At 46.3% G+C, this 14,925-nt stretch overlaps 1 protein-coding gene across 2 annotated transcripts in view; it reads right to left on the bottom strand.

Moving 5' to 3' along the window:
• TMEM100 (transmembrane protein 100) overlaps nt 1-14,925 on the bottom strand; it is a 62,698-nt gene that overhangs the window by 287 nt on the left and 47,486 nt on the right. Inside the window, exon 3 of one of the 2 annotated variants that reach the window (XM_054846256.1) lies at nt 4,866-5,114. The exons of the other annotated variant lie outside the window; for it this stretch is intronic. The gene's annotated coding sequence lies outside the window, so the exon portion shown is untranslated. Of the gene's footprint in view, nt 1-4,865; nt 5,115-14,925 lie in introns of those variants that run through there. 2 annotated transcript variants of the gene reach the window in all.

Genomic DNA, 14,925 nt, shown 5'->3' with positions numbered 1-14,925 from the left:
TGAAGTTTCATATGCACGAGTGAGCAACCGCTAACTGATCAGAATAGATGTATTGGCTTTGCGGTAAAAATACATTAATCCTCAGGTCTCCTGTAGCAATGGATTTCCCCGAACTGGATGATTAAAGCAGCTCAGTTTAATAACTTAAGCTCCTTCTTTTAATGCCACGTTGCCTACAACGGCAGAAGCTAAATTTGAATGCTACATTGACAGGAAAACATCCCCCTTGCTCAGGGACTCTCTTTCCTTGACAGACAGGTACCAAAATGAGTTTCCTCTAAGGGCATTTTGCAGAACCTCCCTTCTACAAGTGGGTTTGGACTCACGGGCTGAAGAAAACTGAGCTGTGTAATTAGTAAACAAATACAGAAATAAATTAGGTAGAAAGTAATTTCTAAGGTAACTTTTCTCAAAAATCTAATAAGCCTGACTGATTTTGACTAAGACCTTTTTGCCCTGCCCTAGTGCTACAGAAGAGCTTTTAAAGTGAATTAAAGACTTTTATTACCCAATTCCGTATCAGGATTACTGGGACACATCACACCACTGTATCACACGCTGCCCGGCCAGCCCTCGCACAAACCGAGCTGTAGGAGCCTGCTTTCCCCAGGCTGCTCTGTCCCCTTCGAGTCTCCCACGTACGAGATCGTGCAACACGACTGGAGCATTTCTGTAGCCTGGGCACCACCAATTTCTTTTTCCTATGCGGACCCTCTGCTTGCTCTAAAAGGCCAAGTTTGCGATGTGGCTGTCCTCTGCCTCGGAGCAGTGCTGAGGTGCCCAGCCACAAAACCTGCAAGTACTTTTTGCATCTTCCAGATTTACATTTCTGAAGCTGATGAGCGAGTAGGGACACACGTATAGCTGCCAGCATTGTCCACCAGCGCTTGCTGGTTTCCCTAGAAAACTGTGCTAGAGACCATCCCTCCCCCAACCGAAAGGCGTACCACTGTGTAAGATACCAGGAAGGCAGAGGGGAAGGGCAGGAGGCGATGCTGATGAGCACCACAGACCCTATGTCAGCACGCTCACCACTTCCACGCACGCAGAACTCCAAGGTTTTGGTCAGCATTACAGCACAGGAGGGTTTTAGGAAGAGATTAGGCTGTCCCAGCTCTTAGCACTGCCAGAGCTGTGGAAAAGGGCTTTACATGTCAGCGGCAATCCGATCCGGCGTGTCTAAGCTGTGAGTAAGAAATATGTCATGGGGCCATCCTGCTGCCACAGACTTCGACACATGCCGCTTGTTTTAAGGCCAACATCATCTGTGTCCCTCACCGTCTGCCCTCGTGGCTCTTTAGCTGAGAAGAAGCTTGTATCGAGAAGTAATCCCAAGCCTGGCATTGCAAGAGGCACACTTAGCGGGGAGGAGGGAACCCCACAGCACCAAAGATGCACATTTGCATGACCCTCGTGTGTCTGATGCACATCTCGTGCCACATCTGAAGCAGACCAAGCATTTGGCTGTTCGATGTAGTTTAGATAAGGCTGAGATATTTCGAGACAGGCTAAAGCTTTTGATTATGCGCTTCTCCTCCAAAGCAATGAGGATCGAAGCTGGGACTTGGTTTCAGTGCTCGCTGGGAAACTGAAAGTCTTTTGAAAATCCCTCAGAAGCACAAGTGCCTTTGAACGGCAAGAGGGTTTACAGTCTTAAATTTCAATCATGTTCCACTACAAAAAATGAGTGCCAAAGTGGTAAATACTATATAGTTCACACGTTGAGAGAGATGAGATTTTATGTTAGTTTAAGTCTCTTAAACTAGTCCTCAAATGGCAGCCTGGATTCTGAAAACTCAGCACTGTGCTTGCAAAAAAGTTTATGGGCTTTTTCTCCCTTGCATTTATTTAGTACCAGCAAGTTTGCCAAACCTGAATTGTCTCCTCTAGAGCCCTCCACACTAATAGCTTGGTTTCAGATTTCTGTCTGGTATTGCAGCTGGGAGATACATGACATTAAGTGTTTACTTTAGATAGGCATCGTGCCAGCTTTTAGGGGGACTTTTGAAAAGGTAAAATCACCTTCCGTGTTGCTGCAGACAAAAGCCTCCACGTTTCTACATCTCCGCACCTTCTCAAAACACTGCCTTAGAGTGAGAATACATTATACTTTCAAAACACTTCCCACAGGCTGTACTCAGGGCCCAGTTTGCAGCAAGGAGATCTCACATTTACGCTTTTGTTGTACTCCCAGGAGCCCCGTCCTTGAGCCAGAGCTGCTCACAGCAGCCCATGTCCACAGTCAGCGTGCTGCAAACTGAAGTCTGAGAGGGGATTTGGCTTTGAGACAGTTACTGATTCCCTCCTCCCAGCCCACGTCCTGGGCTCACCGTAGGCATTCAGCGTTTGATATTCCTGTCCTCAAGGATCGCCAGGGTCTAATATTGCCTGCTAGCACCCCTGTCCCAGGAGCGTCATGCCACCTTGGGAACCTGGTCTGCACACGCGCTGGGGCTTTTTATAGTGGAGTCTCACTCCAGCAAGCTGGCAAAACTCTCAGGGTCAGCGTCCCAGAGCCCTCCCCTGCCCGGCATTGCTCCCTCCTGCAGCCACAGCTCCATAGCTGACCGCCCCTCGTCAGCCTCTGGCATCTCGCCCTCCTCATGCTGTTTATGCCTGCACCCTTTTCTTGAGAAAAGTCTTTCAAATCCCTGTTTGCATCTGCGCTGATGGAGTACTGACAGCTCCCCCGCTCTGCAGTGAGCAGGAACACATCTTCCTCATGTGAGAGTCTCAGGAACTTTGGAAGATTGGGAAAAACCTAAGCAAATCGTGCGCGTGCTTCCCCAGCACTGCCAGAAGCCTGGATGATGGTCAGGGCGAAGCATTGCTTCGTGCAGGCTGGCTCTAGCAGTGAGAGGTGAGACAGCGTCTGTGGGACCCACCTTCCTCAGATGTCCAAAACTTGTCTCTGCTGTAAGTGCTGCAAAGGGCAGATCAGCTCTGCCACCGGCTGCACCAGAGCGCAGAGACAGTGCGTTGCACAAGCCTCCGATATATCCTCTAAAAGTGGATTAGCTGGAGTCTGCTATTTATTTATTTATTCCACTATTCTACTACTTAATGTTTGACAAAAAGCCTACCCTGAGGGCCAGAGCTCCCATCTGGGGACCTAAGGCCACCAGCTACCACCGATGCAACTCCACACTCAGTTGTTCCCTTATTTTTTTCCCCTCTTACTTTCTCCACCCCATTTTATAAACACTTCTGGACAGAAAGCACCTCTTCTTTTGCAAGCAGCCAGTTCAACTGGGATGAGAGATGAGGGAATAAAGTGTACATGACAGAAAGTTACATGGTTTTCAGTAATTTTTGCCTGAAGCCATTGTACAGTGAATTTCCCAGTACAAAAGTTCAGAGGTTATTAAAAACAGCAAAGAATTTATCTGTGATCAGAGAAATAACAGATTTAAGAATTAAAGTCTTGGGAAGAGGTGGGAGAGAGCTACAAGTGCTCTGTTTTGAGAGTAACTACAGCACAAGTAGCAAAGGGATTGCAGGCAATGGCTGAAGGAATCAGTCTGTAAGAAACTACAGCTTCGTCTCATCTAACACAGGCACTGAATAATAGGTCCCTCCTGTGCCACCTCTTTTTGACTATAGCAGGTTAGGACTGATCACACAAGCATTTTGGCCAGCAGATCCAAGACACAGCAGCTCAGAAGCGTGACACATTGAGCAATACATCGAGATGGATGTACACAGCAGAATATCCGAAAGGGACCAGGCTCTGCTGGACTCAGCCATATGGAAGCAACAAACAGTTTCCAGTCCTGGTGCTTCCCAGGTGAAGCCCGAGTAGCCGGCAGAGCCTCGTGTGCTGCAGAAAACGCTGCTTAACACACTGGGCGCAGCCGACCCGATTCCAGCCGGCTGTACCTCAGCGCTGCGACCCAGTGAGATAGCTGTTGCTGCCTGGCTCGATTGGCTTAACTGTGGTGTCATTGCTAAAAATAGCCCCTAGGAAATAAATCTCTTCAATCCTGGTACAGTGTGAAAGAGAGGAATACAGATGACAGCAATCCCAGCATATTTCAAACAGAATAATGAATGGCCTGAGATGGGGTGTCAGAAAGGACAGACCCTGGACAGCATCTTGTCCTGCCTTGTCTCTGCAGCTTGGGACAGCAAAGGTGGACACTCACAGGCTTCAGGCAGCTGCCCGAGTCTATTGCCTTCTTCATACAAGAAGTCATAACTTAAGAGGGAAGCTACAGAGATTTAAGGGCACTGGGGAGAAAGCTGGTGTGATCAGGAACCAGACTCCAGTTACCCCAACACCTACAGTCCAAGTTTTAAATACTCAGGGCAAATCCAGTGAAAGCAGATTTCCTATGCACATTGTGTTCATATAGCAGTGGCAGAAACACGGCCACTGAGCTCCTCCCCGGGGACAAACACCTGCTTGGTCCGTGTTTGGTGTTTGTAAAGGATACGCACACGCAAGTGTGCTTAGCCTGTGGCTTTGGGGGCCTTGCCTTCTCTAGCACAAGCTCTGCTGGGGTGGAAGAGGGCTTGGACCCCCTCCCTTACTCGGGGTATAGCAGTGGCCTGTTCTGCAAGGAGCTGCTCGCCCAGCTCTCCCCAGCTGCCTGTTTTCCATAGCACAGAAAGTAATTGAATGTACTTGAGAACCGCAGTGAAAGGGGACTGGAATTGACCAGTGCCACTAAAAATAAGGAGGGACAAGGGACAGAGAGGAGCCCAGCAGCACACGGGAGAACAACACGGCAGCACCATACACCTGAATTCACAACAACCAAAGCCGTACAACGTAATCATACGAGTTCATGCCTCTTTTTCCTACAAGCCTCTTTCAGCTCAGGCTTTATTAGCTTATCACCACAGCGTTACACATGCCTGATGCAGGCCGACCACACGTAGGTGCTATTGCTTTCCGTATGAAAGCGTCCAAAATCCCCGGGAGCAGCGAAGGCTCCCGGGCTGCCGCCGCGGCCGTGCCCAGCAGGTGGCAATGGAAGATCACGGGCATGGCCCCGGACCCCAGGCTGCAGCGAATGCCTCCGTGCCAGACACGGCACCGCTTCCTGGGAAGCGGTCCTCTACTTTTTTTAAAGGTCTTTTGGTCAATGGTGTCACTCCTTTGTCACCATCTGAAGGGGAAAAAAAAAAAAGAGTTTCCACAGTTATTGTTCAGGGTTTATACGATGCTTTTTCTCAGGAGGCATTTGGGGGCAGTGGTTAAACTCTCTCCTGCTTTAGAGGCGCATTTGTTATCTATTTGCCATTAGAAAACAGCTATTAAAATGCTGCTTTTGAGGAAGACATACAAATTCAAGAAGAAAGATGAAAAGGAAAGATACAAAGTAGTCATTACAACACAGAACTAGTCTACTTAGTTATTTGCATTGCAATTCCCTCCCAGGACCCTAAATCCACAAAGACACTAGTCAGTGAAATGTCTGACTTTGAGACTATGAACAGTCCTACAGAGGTGAAGGAGACAGCTAACACTCGAGGTTAGGCATGTCCTGAATCATGCTGAGAAAAGTCAGAAGCCCAAAACAAAGACCGAAGCCCTACCACATTAAGCATTGCTCATGGATATTGCCTGCATATCTTCAACTCCTCTTCCCAAAAAACCATAAACACCATTGCTACCACACTCACAAAACCACTTCTCACCTGCAACCCTTTATACTCAGCAGTTTCCTTTATCTGCAAATTAACTTACTAGAAAAGTCTCAGCTGGAGAGGATTTGGTCCTCAGTAAAATAAAACCAGTTGCCATGAGGTGGCAGATGCTGATCAGCTGTTTTTTCCTCATGGCTTTTTCTTTGTCTCAGGGCTCCAGGTGAGATGTATCCCTCAAACCCATGGCCCAGCTGAGCTATATCAAACAGAAATGGGGTGCTGGTGTTTACTCCTACCCAGGCTCCCTGCTGGAGGGCTCTGCTGGCATTAGGGCTGGCTCTATTTGGTCCTGCATCAAGCAAAACCTGAAATAATCTGATTTTGTGCTGTGACATTTTTGTTTGGATAGGGATTTTGCAGGCAAAATAATTAATTTTCCTAAGACAGCATGCACAAGTTGTGGATGATGCATGACAAAGGGACTGAGGGTTTAGAGAGCTTGACCCTAGCCAGTGGGTTCACAAGGTGTGAGAGTCAGACAGGAACCCTTTCATGATGTCCAGTAGGATGTAATTCAAGTGATGCTGAATGTTCATATCAAATAGTTTAAAATATAATAGACTTTTTTGTTAGCCAGGAAGACAGATTTGATGTGGAAGGTGAACCCCATGACTTGATTTTAGAACAGTGATCCAAATCTTCATGTGAGAGACATCTCTATAACTTTATCAACGTAACTGGGCTGAAATCAACAGAGCGTACGTGCATTTTAGTCAGTGCTTTAGTCAGCGAGAGCCTTTAGAGGATTAATACCTGAAGAAAGGGAATGTGTTTATTTTTAATCTCTAGGTAACTCAATTACCTCAAACTGTGGCAAATCTAGTTTGATGTGCTGTGAAATATTCAGTCCACTTGTCCTCTGCTGCTTGAAAAGCATATGCAAATGTAAATGTCTTCTCATTTTTAATGGTGAAATGAGTTAAAAACAGGAGGAAGAAAATTAAAATGTTTGATATTGAATGCAAGTCTCCTGGAATGGGTCACACATGGGCAAAGCAGACTCAAATTATGTTTCAATTCTGCTGAAGCTAGGCTGCTCGCTTGGTTTGTCTTCTGTCCTGTAACATATCTTCTGCAAGAGCTAATCAAGATAATGCAGATATAAAATCAGAGTGATATAGACATGGTTGCATCAAATTTAGTGAATCTCCTTTTGCTTCCACATCTGAATTTATTATCAAACTCAAAATTTCACCATATAAAGTATCCCATCCTTTCCACTGTTCGGACTTGGTGCTGCACGAATAACTTTAGCCAAGTCTTTAAGAATACACTTCCCTTATTTCCCTGGCACTGAAGTACCTGCTCATATGCTTTGCCGAATTCGGATGGATTTAGACGCACACAGCGTTCAGCTCAGGCGTGTGTGTTTAGCTGAACTTGGGCTATTCACTACATTGTGGCTGCCAGAAATACAATTATTATTATAGGTCGTGAAGGACTTAACATGAGGAATCACAAAGTGAGAGCTATAGCTTCTTGTTTTATTGCTTATGAAGATTAAGGGCTATAGTCTTTCTTTCTTCTTTCCCAGTAAATGTGGATTTTGCCGATCCGGCTCACTGTGCATGTTAGCAAGAGGCCCTTGGTACGCCAAGAGCTGGGGGTGTCCTGGGGTGGTAACCTCTTCACCAGCACAGCTGCAGCCTGGAAGAGGAAAATAGGTGCTGGCACCCTTAGGTGACCTCCCAGAAAAGTCAGGTGCTAAAGACATACAGGAGAAACTCCAGTACCCAGGCTGAGAGAGGGAAGGTGAGGAACTGAAGGCTCCAACTTTTGGCTGCACACCAACTTTTGCCATTGCAGCCAGAGCTGCTGAACAGTTCCCCGGTTCTGTTTGGCACAAAATCTGTACGTCTTTCCTCAGGGTGACACATGTGCGTTTGCTTGTCTTTCTGTTTGCCTTGAATAAACCTCCGTGGGGCGGGATGTAAGGAATACATCACTATTCCTGGGGCATGTTTGAGTGCTGATGTGATCATGTTACAAATCTGCGGGCAATAAATCAGTTTTGCTTCTGAATTCAATCTGCTTTTTCTTGATTTGCTTTCAGGACTGTCCTACCTTGGGACAGCTGGCAACGCATAGCTGCTTTTCAAGGAACCAGAGGACTTTTTTGAGCTGGGAATAGGTAGAGGCTCTTTGCCCAAGTGTGCAGGTTTGCAGGCAAAATAAAATGCAAGAGTCACCATGGTCATGAGGAGCCGCTGCTGAAGTGGCCCTGCAAACCCCGTGGTCTCCAGCTTTGACTCCTGACCACTGCTTTGTTGAATACAATGGTGGGTTAAGAAGACAGAATTTGAATGATGAGAAGAGGAAGGATTCTCTAAAAATAATATGGCAAAATCTGCCTAAGAAGGTCTGCAGAGCTCTTTGCTCTGGGGGTTCAACTGCAGAGAAAAAACCCTGAGGTTTCCTGAAACAGCTTTTCTTGTTTGTTTTGATTTTTCAGGCTGGGATCTCTGCAAATCTGTGTCACGTCATGTGTGAAGGCAGCAAATAAAGTAAACTCTGAATTTAGCTTTTTTAGGGTTTTTCAGGGACTATAGGCCTCCCTCAAAAGAGGATACTTGAATACCAGTCAGACACCTGGTGAACAAACCAGCTGTTCACAGCTGTTCTTTCCATCTCTCTTTTTCATTGTTTGCAGAAACAATGAAGTAATCGAGGACTAAGAGGGTTGAACTGATGAAAAGAGAGACCCAAGTGCCAAGCTCTTTAGTGCTCTTTGTAAAACCCAAATAAATGGAAAAATAAATCAAACTTAGACATCAACAGGAAATTGAAAAGTTACATCAATGGAAGGACAGAAATGTATACGTCAATCATTTGGCTGGAGATGTTGTGGTATAAACAGATTTTTATCACATATAGCTCTCTATTCAAATAATTATGTCCTAGATTTCTTTTGTAAAAGTACAGAGAGTACAATTTTGCCAACAAGCCTCTGGGAACAAATACGAAAAAATAAAGCAAGACTGTCTTTGCTGTCCCTGATTTCAAGTTCGCAAAGTTTTTAAAGCATCAGTTTAATTCAGAAAAACAGAAAAGGCTTAAACCTAATCCTCAGTCAAGGCTGCAGGACTTGCTCGATGCCTACAGCTAAGGCATGTGCCTACATGTTTTGCTGAATAGAGATGGACTCCTTGAACTGTGCCATTCCCACTATGTTCAAACCTAATCGGCGTTAGCACCTCTCTTTTCCCTCCTTCACAGCATTTGCATTTCTTTTAGTTCATTTGCCCACAGGAGAAGTTAAACGTGACAGCAGCCCATCACCAACCCAGCGCCCCGAGTTCCCGTTCCCATCACCGCACCTCGCGGCCGACGCACAAGGTCAGCCTGGCGCCACCTCCATGGCAGGGACGCGGTCCCTCGTCACGGGAACCATGCTGCTGCCAGCCGCCCTTGGGCGCAGATAACCGGCCCTTGAGGACAAAGCCTTTGCCTTCCTTTTGAGATGTAAGATAGCGGGATACAAACAGTAATAAATAACTGATGTGTCAGTCCGAACTGAATCCTGTTCCCCTGCCTCACCCACTTCCACTCTGTTTACCACCAGGGTTTTTTTTTTAACTCTCTCTACTTCATCCACACCCGCCTTTTAGTTTTGTATTTCCTTGGACAAAAGTGGGATTCCAGTCTGCAGCAAGGGACTTTTCCTGGGAGTTTTTTGTCTCTGACAAGGAGGGAACCACTTCCCCATGCTGTCGGGAGGTTTGGGCCTCTGATCTCTTCCTTCCAGCCTTGCTCCTGACACTTGAGCTCTCCCTGTTGCCTAGATGCATCAGTTATACTGCAGTCAGTCCTGCCATGTTCCTCAGGTTTCTTTCTTGGCACCAGGCACGATTTTCTGCTGCAAATTTAGCCCCAATCATTTTAGCATTGTTCTTTCCCAACTGTTATCTTATCATTGCTGCATTGTTCCTTTTTGGCTTCCTCTTTGGTTCCTATCTGTCGTCTTTGTGTATCACTGTAGGCTTAGCTTCAGTCAAGTTTTGATGTCATTCATCAGACATCTTGTTACTGCTAATTCATAACATTCTGGTTTCGCTCTGTTCCTGTCAATGTATTTCAACCTCTCTGAGCAAAAACTCAGCCAAACTCAAGTAAAACATATCCTTCGACTGACCGAAAAGCCCTGAGCTGAAGTAGAGGTCAAGGTGGTGGGAAGGCGACCATGAAAATATTCACAAGCACAACATGAAATGAGGACTTCTTTGCCCCAAGCTTTCCCCAGAGCTCTGGAGCCAAACCCAGCTGACCGAAACCCCTGTGATGCTCTAGAGACCCGTTCATGTGAACTCCTGCCAAAATACAGTTCTGAAATCTGGTTGAGCTCTACACTGATACTTCAGGTTGTTTTTTCCTAAGAATGGCAATATTAACACTTTCGTGTATTGGTAGGATATAAATGCCACAACTAAGATCCACTCCAGTCTGGAACTGAAGTTGAAATGTAGAGATCAAAATAAATTATGACCCCACAAAAACATCACCAGATGACTACATCAGCCTAAAAGTCAATATACTGGTTCCAAACGAGGGGAGCACATATGGATAGAGCCACGCAGGTGTGTACATCTTTGTCTCTAAGGTCCCTTGGCTGCTCTGGTTGCAGCCAGAGGCTCATGCGTTTTTTTGCTGGCATTTACTGTTACTTTACTGCTGTAGAAAATCTTGTATGGAAACACTATTGCGTTTCCTGTCTCCAGGTGACTGCTGAGGTCCTGGTTTGCCAGATCAAGCAGATGGCCAGCTTGATGCACATGTGAATAAAATTACTTCTCTTCCTGCATTCAAGTAAGTAATTAACTACCCGGTAGCACTTAACTGTGTATTGGGTCATTCAGTGGAGACAAATCAGAAGCAAAATTGACACAAGTACATGGTATTCTGAGAACAGTTTCAACAATTTTAGCCAATTGCTCAACAACTTCTTTTGATTAGCAGCACACTTAATCTTCATGTAGCAAAGGTGGTCAAAGAGGAAATTTTGAGTGCTTAAAATCCTCCAGGCATTAAATCTACCATTTGTGTCAGAGGTAGGTCATCCTGTGAAAAGGAAGGACAATACAGCAATTTATGTTCTTGGGCTGAGTGCCACACTGTATAAGGACATCTATTTTCAAGTTAATATAACAAACCTGTCTTTTGTCTAACATTTAGCAGTTCTTGGTCACAATTATCCTCTGATAATCAATAATCTCTTGGAACAGAGATGCTCCAGTCAATTTGTTAGCTATGTGCCACCTTTGACTGGGAGTCGATGCATTCCGGCAGCCTGGCAGCTGCAGCCCATATGAACCTAATCAGTGCAGAGACATAACCTACCAAAGGAAAACTTTGTGCCATGTGAGACTGGCACATGCCAACCTCCTCTCTGGTGTCACTTCTCTGATCACACATCAGTTACTGTGAGGGCTACATCTGGGCAGTGATGGCCGGACCTCCTGATAGTGAAAAGTCTGCGCTCCACCATCAGGATTGTCCTGGTTTGGGCAGTACCTCAATAAGCTAAGCACAGCCCTTATTCTGGAAGATCAGCTAATTAGAGTGTAAAATAATATTCTCATGCTTGGCAAATCCTTTTGACTTTGAAAGATTTTTTTTTTCTTTCTTTTTTTTTTTTCTCAGACAACATGGAGACTCAATGCTAAACTACACAAAAATTAAATAGCCAATTTCAAGCAGTTCACTCTGATCTGGAAGCACTTCAGTTGACTGCTATGATTCAAAGGAGAAAAATTATTTCATTTTGAATACTGTAATGCTTTTTAAACAGCACATTGGCTAACCCATCCTGGATTGCGACCTCAAGAGCTTCACATACATGTTTTTGAAAATAAGGTTTGTGCCTTGCCTCATCAAACAGATGCTCAAGCTTCACAGCTGTGGTAAGGGGAGAGGAGTTGCCCATCCACCCCTTGACCCTGTTTCAAGGGAGACCCACAGAGGTCTAGAACAACCCACGCTGGTGTGTTATCCCAGCCTCAACTCTGAAGCACAAAGCAGTGTACAAGAAGCCCCATAGTAGACACGGACAGTTCTTCAGTGACGAAGGGAATGGCTCACTTGTATGAGTGTGTGTGTCTGTTAGTGCAAGGATATAAAGGTCAGATTCAGGTGGGGAAAGCGTAGAAGATGTATCTTTTTCACAGCTACAGCAATTTTGCTTTTGGGCTGGTTTGGGTTTCCACACATCCCACCTCCTTTCTAGAGATCCTCTCTCCTTTCTGTTGAGTACGTGTTTGAAATGGTTGTTTCCAAGGGCAGGGGTCAGTCTCCCCCCAACAAGCCTGCCTTATCCCTGCTGCTGGAGGAGCAGGGAAGGAGAAAGACTGAGCCACTGCGCGCTGGGACCAGTCTGCACTAGGAGCGCTTGGAGACAAGGTTACCACAGGACAGCAAAGAAGGGGTCTGCTGCTCCATGGGTGGTGGGTTTATCTGGGTGACCTGACCCAGGCTGCATGGGCAGAGAGCCAGATCTGCTGTGCTGAAGGCCATCACAAGCTCAGACCACCAGAAGAGGCTGTGCTCAGTGACACCTGGGTGTCTTACATCCCCAGGTCTTCTGTAGCAATATCTGCAGCTGCTGTCATTGGAAGTTGGGCTGGATTCACACCAAAGTGTGTTTTTCAGATCCAAGGCTGAAACACAAAGACACAAATCCTCACGGCTCAGGTGGAAATCAGTAGCCATCCCCCAGTACTTGTCCTTCAGCTTCACAAAGGGCAGTTTTAAAGCAGCAGCACATGACTTTAGGAAAAGTCTTGGGATCTAACAGGAGGTAAATGAGATGCCTGAACCTGCAGAGAAGACATTTGTGCTCAGAGGTGTGTTAAGTTTCATAATACTCAGCGCAACACTCAGGCTCCATGTGGACCACCCAGTTGCATGGCAAGAAACCCATTTTTCTCATGGTTTTGGCCATGTCTTTGCTGGACTGCTGCTTTTACAGGTCTCTTGTTTTCCCAGCTGGTTTGTGTGCCTGAGATCAGGTCAGTGACAGCAAAGGGCTTGCTCAGAAGTTAAACAAAAGCTCTTTCAAGTTTAAAAAGAAGAAAAAATTAAAAAACCCATCTGCAGGGAGCCCCCTTCTCCAAGGAGAAAGAGTTTATTTTGGAGGCCTTTCTGCAAGAAATCCAAGGCTGAACTGGCTCGTGACTAACATTGCCAAGGTGTGTGCGGTGGGTGAGATTTGACTATCTCTTTAAGGTAAGAGAATTTCAGGAAAATGCCTCAGCAACAGAAATATATACCCAGAATTTAAGACAAGACAGAGAGACATCAGAAACTAAGGAGGACATAAGAGACTGGCTAAAAGGAGATCGAAACTCAAATAAATGGATCGGTAACGTAGAAGCTCAGTTCCTACCACAGCCACAAGCTTCATGTGTGACTGTAACACTTAGTCGCTGCGAGGATGAAATCCAAGCCTGGCTGCAGGGTACCATGAGCTGTTAAGGCACCTGAATAACATATGGAGAAGGGAGGACGGAGAAGGGAGAAGTCCACCTGCTCCCAGTCCCAGCACTGGCTGTCCTCCCCCATCCTCGTCTTTGGTCACCGAATACCCTGGGGAGCAAAAGGGAAGGAGATGCTTCTTTCCTAATTTTGTTTTTCTTGGAATATGGGTCAGACGCCTGCTCTGTGGGAAAATAGCGATGGAGCCATCTTGCACTGTCCTAAATGGGTAGTCCCACCCCAGACAGCTGCAGAGCTCTCACAGGTATCTTGGGACACACTAAAAGTAACTGCTCTGATTTTACTGTTCAGGACTAAGGTATATAACCTGTAGCTGTGAACAAATCACATCCAGCCAACAAAATACATCCAGCTGGCAATGTAACCCCGTCTGCCCTGCTCAAAGGTGGTCAGAAGGCAGACGTCTGCCCCAGCATTTCCCAGCCCTGTTGTCCTGAGCATGCTGAGGTCACTGGTCCTGGGAGAGGACCTGCAGGATACGGTCCAAGAGAGGAAGATCCATAGCACACCATCCCCAAACGCACGGGTCTAGGGAGGTGCCAGCATGAAGTCCCATCTGTCCTTCAGGAGGTACCCCCTACTCTGGTGCTATCACAGTAACTTAAGCTCAACCATGAGCAGCCACAAGTGAAATACAGCTGCATGTCCTGGTGGGAGAGCCATCTCCACAGCACGGCTGGGCTGCCGTGCAACGAGGAGGAGCTGGTGAGGGGGAAGGTTTCCTTGGGCACATAATGAATGCTGCCACTTTTACTGCTGGTCACATTTCCAAGAACCAGACACTGTAATCAAGTCATTCAATGGCAGCTTTTTTTTTTTTTGTTTCTCCCTGGAGCGGAGAAATCAAGACCCCTACTTGCCTGGCAGAAATCAAACAGGCTTTGAATGAATCAGAATTACTGGAGAAAAATGTAAAGCCTTCAATGTTTTACGCAGAAGACCAACAACTGTAAGTGCTCTATGAGCACACCAGGGTGTCATACATCGATCCCCTGATATTTTATGTCCATGTAGACATACTGTCTTGATTTTTAAACAACTGCAAGAGCAGAAATTTTGTTCCCATGGAAGCTATTTTTTATTACACTCCTAAACCTAATCTTAATTCTTCCAAGTGTACTTTGGACTACGGCCAATCTGTGCACGTGTGGTAGGAAGCTGCCTCGCACAACTCCCTGCAAAACGGGACAACTGAGAAAGGCTCCGCAGGCTCCTGTGGCATCCAAGTCCATGAGAAGCAGAAGGCAGCAACAGCAGCTCGGCTGGCGAGGAGATGGCAAGTGGCACCCCGCAGGGGCCAGGGAAGAGGCTGGCGTTACGGTAACGGGGTGGAAAAGCAACACGTAGAGATTAAAAAAAGAAAGGGGAGAGCAGGCTCCTTTGATAGCCTTAATATCACAATCAGGAGAAACTTCCTGGCTTCATATTTTCCATATAAACACTCTCCACTGGATAAAGTTAATGGTTCCCTAACTGCAACACAGAAGGGCTTGATCAGCTCAATTGACGTCACAGATCGAGTATTTTAATGAAATGTGCTGTGCTTCCCCCATTTATATGTTTGACCCTAACCTTTACCAGATGTTCAATTCACGCTCGTTCACAGACACTGCAGCACTGTGTTTTGGAGGCTCTCGGAAATCTGAAATGCTGAAGTGGAAATAAAATCCTCTGACACGAACTCTTTTGTTTGAGCTGCTCCCCGCCACGGGCGATGGGCTGTGCAGAGGGCTCTGCTCCACTTACGCAGGAATGTACCCAGGAGAGATGGGAGAAAAAAGG

The sequence above is a fragment of the Grus americana genome, chromosome 18 (genome assembly GCF_028858705.1).
Source record: "Grus americana isolate bGruAme1 chromosome 18, bGruAme1.mat, whole genome shotgun sequence".
NCBI classification, from domain to species: domain Eukaryota; kingdom Metazoa; phylum Chordata; class Aves; order Gruiformes; family Gruidae; genus Grus; species Grus americana.
Note: the sequence above shows the minus strand (reverse complement) of the source record. Positions and strands in the feature narration are given on the sequence as shown.